The 6,898-nt window shown below is 44.6% G+C and overlaps 1 pseudogene; it reads right to left on the bottom strand.

Annotated features, from left to right (window-relative positions):
* Positions 1-5,066: 5,066 nt before the first annotated feature.
* On the bottom strand, positions 5,067-6,898 carry LOC102554448 (glyceraldehyde-3-phosphate dehydrogenase-like; annotated as a pseudogene).

Here is a 6,898-nt window from a genome sequence, read left to right as displayed (position 1 = left end):
ACTCAAGGAGGAAGACTGTCAACTCCAGCCATCATGGCTACGTGAACTAAAGCAAGCAATTCATTAACGCAGCTTTTTTATTCATGCACATGGGCTGCCTCCCCCTAAAGCAGGGTTCAAGAGGTCAGCTTTGGACCTGAGGAAGACGATTTTTATAGCTCTTGGGTAGGGGATTTTCAAGTAGGTGGGCAAAATAAGTAAGGTTACAGGAGAAGAACATAAGTATAACAGGTTAGTCCTAAGGATTTCGTGAAACAAAGACATGACTGCAAGATGGTCATAAGGTAGTCATAACAATAGGTACTCATAACAACAGGCACTCATAACAATAGGTAGTAATAATACCCCTTTGAAATAAAAGTAGGAATACAAGGTGGTTATAACTCTTTGAAACAAAGACATGCTGTTTCTGGGACAGGCAGTACAGAACCATTTGTCGTTAAGGTTACACGTGGGGCGTGTTTTAGAAACAGAAGTTTAATCATAAACAGGAATGAACCTAGTTTGTCTTTACTATAAGATTACTTTTAAGCCTGAGATGGGGCAGGCTGGTTCGCCAGTGCCAAGTTGAGTGAAGGTCTTATATCCTCTGCCATTTCTGTGCACCTTTCAGAAAGGCCAGTGTGTACTTCCCAGATTCTACCAAAGAGTGAAATAAAGAGTTAAGCACATGGTTCTGGCACCATCACCCACCTTGCTCTCAGAGCCAGGCTGTGTGGACCATTAACATTGGTATTCTTCATCCTGTGTGGTCTGAGAAGAGTAGCGGCTACTTCTCTTGAAGCTGGAGTGTGGCTTTGGAAAGAGACCAGAAAGCATTTTCCACACCATGTGGAGTCTTAGTTCTCTTTCGTTTAAATCCCGCCCTCTTGAAAATTAAAAGAGATCACAAGTTTTGTGTCTGACATATCAGTAAGAGCACGAGAAATACCATCCCCTTCCCATCTCCTGCTTTTTCAAGCTGTCTTTTCTCTAACTCACGTCGCATCATAATTCACCTGGGTCTGAGTTACATCATGGACCAGGCAAGGCATAGGGTAGGAGGTGATGACTTGAAGTTCAATTTAGCTCAAGCTTCTCAGGAGTCCCTCATCAAGCCTCTCAGGAGTCCATCATCATAATAGATGCCCCACTGGGAGAGGAAGCAGCAGAAGCTGGAACTTCAGTCACTGTGGTCTGTAGGGGTGAATTCCAGAAGGTTCCCCAGCAACAACCTATGCAAAACAAGGCGGGGGGGGGGGTTAGAAAAGGGCTGGCATTGCAAGTGTACATGCCTGCCAACAATTCCACACAGTTGCGGTTGGTGGGGGAGCATGCGGAGTGGGGGTGGGGGGTGGCGACTCTGCTGGAAACTAGCATTTCATTTGCAGCTTCATTTGCAGTAGAAAAGTTGCCATGTGTAATAATGTCAGCCACTGACAGTTGGGAATCAGTGGTTCCTGGAGCGAGCCACCACCACACAAGTAATTTTCACTTTGCAAGTCAGAATGACCCTGGGAGCTAGGTGCTAGAGGGGGAGGGAGTGTGAGTGTCTGTTGGGGCAGGTTTGGGCAGAGTGTCCACGGGGCTTCTGATGGCTGTTTCTAGCCCATAGTTTTTGCCACTTGCACAGCTCTTCACACCATAAACACATTGCCTTTGTGGTTTGAGGAGCTCTCAGGAGCCTCTCCATCTCCCCTGGAGGCAGAAAGAGGAGGGAGAATGGCAGAGGGATTGAAAAATAGCAAGCAGAAGAAACAGCTGTAGAAAGCAACAAATAGAACCTCAGGTGACCCCAGGAGTGGTGGTATTGGTATTCTCCGGAAGCCGGATAGCAACCACAGCTGTCACTGCTCTCTGGATGCAGACTGTGCAAGTGGATGAAGGAAGACTTCCTTTTGCTTCTCTAACTCTCTAGGCTTAGTTGCTCTAACCCTGGAAAATGTGAGAGGAAATGGGATAGGAGAAGGTGGGCAGTGGGTGTGTGTGGGCATTTGAACCAGTGGATGGGGCAAAAAGAATGGAGAGGGAAGGGTTCTCCAACAACAAAGAAAACAACCACACAGCTCTGTGGAGGAATCGCAGAGAGCTAAGTTCTCTAAAGTAATCATGATTACCGTCATTATCATAAACAAGCGAAATGGTAATTAACTTTGTAAAGGGCAGCATCCTGTGGATGGCTCAGAGATGCCCCACCCACTTTTTGCTCCGGAACCCACGATGACATCCCCACCCCAGCCCCGTGAGTGAGTGCACAGCTTCTTCACTCCAGAGACCCTTGCTTTCAGCGCTGGGGAAGAAAGGGGAAGTGCTCAAGTAAAGGGGCCTAAGAACCCAGAAAGTTGGACTCAGTATGGAACAATTCAGGGGATCTGAGGCTCCACTTCAGGGTAGGTTCTAAGCAATCACTCACCCTACTCTGAGGTATCTACTCTCATCACTTTGCTCAGTTTGAGGTTTCCAGTGACTTCCTTAAGCTGGAAGGCTATGAATGGACTTAAAGTTTCCCTGTTTATGGAAGGCTTTTCCTGCTTCCCCACTCTATTAGATCACCCACCAGGGATGCTGCTGAATTTGCCATTAGCTCACCTGATTCCTTGGGACCCTTGAGTTTTTGACACATTGCTACTCTCAGCATCAACCTGGCCTCTTTCCCTCCCAGTTCTGCTCTGCCAGGATTGCTGGGTCTGAATTTCTAATTTAGAGAATTTAGCACTCTGTGAGGAACATCTTCCGCAGACCCAACAATCTCTTAACCGTTTCCCATGGAGTTCACAGGAGGCCCAGAACACACTGCACAGGAAATGCCAGGCCATCCTCGCCCAAAGACCCGTCTGCTTTATTTAGAGTATGTTACAGATTCTGGAACGTTGGTGCTGGGGTTGTGTAACCCACTGAAGGACAATTGCTGCAAAGAAGACAGATTTCAACCTTTGCAAAGAATTGACAAGCTTAAAAAAATAATTCAAGCCGTGTGATTTTTTTTTTTAAACCGAGGCCTGCAAGTCATACAGGTTGCTTGTAAAAACAAAAATTGATAAAAATATTGTAAGAAAATCCAAATTCAGAATAAGCTAATCGTAGTGATTTAGATGAACAGAATCATATCAGCATGTGGCATCAAGATGTTGACTAAGAGCAAGGTTGATGCAAATCAGAGAACAATGAAAAAGAAAAACCAGCAACAACTCAGAAGCCCAGAGGAGAAACTAGGTTGTTCCCTCTTGCAAGAACTATCAACTCTGGGGAATTTTAAAGCAGTTCTCTGGTTATAGGTAGGATGCCAATCCCTCGCCCCCCCCAAGAAAGTCTATAAACTCAGAAGAGACAGTAAATTTATTAGTTAGCACTCAGAGAATGCTATCAATTTCCTTAGGTAGAAACTGAAAACAATTACATTTATAGAGGACCTAAATTTTGGTGGCTGGGTTTTTATTTTGTTTTCATTCTGTATAATTGTCTCATCATATTTTAAAATATAAATATAGCAATTTTATCACCATACACTGTCATGCCTTGGCATTTGTTCTCTACATTTTCCTTTCTTTTAAAAATTTTTAAAAAGATATATTTACAATGAATGGGTTTTGCTTGCATACAGGTGTGTGAGTTTGTTGCCCACAGAAGTCAGAAGAGTACCTTGGATCTCGAATCCCCTGGAACTGGAGTTACAGAGGGTTCTGGGCTAACATGTGGGTGCTGGGACCTGAACCTGGGTCCTCTGCAAGAATAGCCAGTGCTCTTAACTGCTGAGCCATCTCTCCACCCACCCACTCATATCCCCAGCCTTCCTTTCTTACAAAGAACACAGTAACACATTGCCTTGTTCAGAATTGATCCCTGGCTGCAAGATGTTAAGCAGGCACTGAATTGGTTCTCCTACAAGGGGGTCATGCACATCAGCATTGGAAGCATCCAGAATGTTTGCCGAAAGCATTGACTCCCAGGAACCCAGGAAAGGTCTCCTTTTCTTAGATGGAATTCCCAGGAACCAGAGCTAAGATCAGATTTGGAACAGAACTCAGTGGTAACTATTTTCTAAAGCTATATGAAAAATTTCCCACTCCAAACCATCTTCTGTTGGTGATCTTTGTGGTTGTGCTGTTGGGAACTAGACTGTAATCCCAACTTCTCCAATCTGCCTACAGACATGGCTGTTTGCATCAACAGAGCATTACAGACGTGGCATCATGTGGCTTCTGAAGCTCAGAAGAGCAATGCTTTCCACTTTGTTCTCAATAGTCCTGAGCCTCCATAAGTTTACCCATGATAAAACCAATGACCCACTGAGCAGTGTCTGAGATTTTTTTTAGTCTTGGCCAAAGGAATAGGAAAAGCAGGAGATTCGCAAACACTAACAGTAAAATATATATTCAAAATAAATAGGAAGAAATAATGGGCTCATAAAAGAGAAAATGCTCACCTTTTTACTGAGAATGGGCAAAGAATTCTGCCCTAATCCTGAACTTTTTTCATGGTTCTTTCAAACCATGGGAACCAACAACAGGCACAGTGATTGGAGGGTATGTCATTTAGAATGAACGTAAAACTATAAAGAAGTTAAAGGTTGTCTGGTGGTCACTCTAGCAGACATCTTAGATACAACCAGCTCCAGTACACCCTTCGAGAAATATCTGGCCTCAGGCAGCCTGTCCTCCAAGTTGAATGAGGTATGGTAGGAATCCAGCTAGACCACATAGGTAGTATATAGGTAAGATAATAGAAGAGCTCTCTAGCATTCTAGTGGATACTTCCAACCTTCCAGTCATTCCAGATACTTAAGTAAGGTGGTCCCAGATGATTCTACCCAAAAAGACAGGCCCTCCCAAACATTGCAAAGATTAAAAAAATTGACATTTAGGTTGAAATGGCATTGTGGTTAGCCTTAATCATTTACTTGATTAACATGCAGGAGACCACTTGGTCCTCAATGTAGCCCAAAATGTCCATTAGTGAGTCCTCAGATGCCTGGTTCACCACTTTCTTGATATCATCATACTTGGCAGCTTTCTCTAGGTGGCATGTCAGATCCATGACCAACACGTTGGGAATAAGAACATTGAAGGCCATGCCAGTGAGCATCCCATTCACCTCTGGGGTGACCTTGCCCACAGCCTTGGCAGCACCAGTGGATGAAGGGATGGGGCAACCCCATGGCCGTCACACCACAGCTTTCCAAAAGGTGCCATCCATAGTCTTCTGAGTGGAAGTGATGGGATGGCCTGAGGTTGGAAGTCCTACCATGATGGCAAAGTTGTCATGGATGAGCTTGGTCAGAGGGACTAAATAGTTGGTGGTGCAGGAAACAATGCTGACAATCTTGAGTGAGTTGTCATACTTCTTGTGGTTCACACATGGTTCATACATAGGGGGCACTGGCAGAAGGGGCAGAGGTGCTAACATTTTTTGGCCCTACCCTTCAAGTAGGCCCCAATCTTCCCCATGGTGGTAAAGATAGCACTAAGCTCCACAACATACTCCACACCAGCATCATCACCCCATCTGATGTTAGCAGGATCTCGCTCCTGGAAGATGGTGATGGGCATCCCATCGATGACAAACTTCCCATTCTCAGCCTTGACTGTGTCATTAAACTTACCATGAGTAGAGTCATGCTGGAACATGTAGACTACGTAGTTCAGGTCAGTAAAGGGGTCATTAATGATAATAATCTCCATTTTATTAGATGAGGCAGCAGCCATGGTAACCAGACACTCAATACAGCCAAATCTGTTCACTCTGACCTTCACCATCAAGTGTAAGGGAAAAGGCTGGCATTGTATGAGAAGATGCGGCTGCCTGTGCAACACGGGAGCACAGAGACTAAAGCAGTGTTTTCAACAGTCCTAATGTTGTGACCCTTTAATATAGTTCCTCATGCTGTGATGGCCCTTGTCCATGAAAATTACTTTTGTTGCTATTTCATAACTGAGATTTTTACTACTGTTAAGAATCATAACATAAACATCTGATATGCAAAATATCTGATATGAATTGGTACCCTTGTGAAAGGGTCATTCGACTCCCAACGGGGTCTCCAGCCAAAGGTTGAGAACCACTGCTCCAAGTATTTAAAGATATGGCAAATACCAAGAAGCATCTCAGTGTCCTAGAATATATATTCTAAGGGTGGCAGGGCAAGCCGTGTCTGGGGTGAGAGGTGGGGGTATATCAAATATTATATTACGTTACATTAATAGTGAACATAGGGTAGCACTAAACACTGTGAAGACAAGAGAACAAAGTCTTGCGACAAGGAGGCTCTGCTGTAGGTTAGGTGGTCAGTGAAAGCCTCTTATGGGAAGTGCTTGAGTGCAGCTCAGTGTTTGCTTTGCTGTGGCTTCCTTAACAGGGGGCAGGCAGCAATGTGTTAACTCATAATCCTGGGGACTTGCTGGCTACCAGTCTAGGTTGGAGGCAGGAGCCTGAGGGAGGTGTCTTCCTGACCTTTGCCTTCCTCACTTGGAACTCTTCCTATACGAGGACCTAGATCTTCAATTCTCCTTTTCATATAGGACATTTCCTTGAATACTTCAATTATGATCCTATATTGGGGCAAACCTACATTCTAGGTTGTGGGGTTAAGACTCCTGCATGTGGATTTTGATGAGAAAGGACACAAATTTAATTCTTAATTAGCTCTGGAAGATAAATGTCCAGTGATATAACAATGGCAGACTATAAACATAGCAGAGGTAGGCATTAAGTGCATTAGGCAGCCAAGAAGAGATCAGTGGTCCATGATTGTCAGATTGGAGTATTAGCTTCGTAACCACCGTGAACATTACATCAGCTTTACTCTGGGGCAGGAGTTGGAGGAGTCCAGCTGTCACACGCAATCAGTACTGAACCCTGTCAGTCCTGACTCCATCTCGCTCCCAGACTCATTCTCCTCTGCATCCACCCTGGCACAACTCTA

Source organism: Rattus norvegicus, chromosome 10 (genome assembly GCF_036323735.1).
Source record: "Rattus norvegicus strain BN/NHsdMcwi chromosome 10, GRCr8, whole genome shotgun sequence".
Lineage (NCBI taxonomy): Eukaryota > Metazoa > Chordata > Mammalia > Rodentia > Muridae > Rattus > Rattus norvegicus.
The sequence above is the reverse complement of the archived record's forward strand: the minus strand, read 5'-3'. Positions and strand labels throughout refer to the sequence as shown.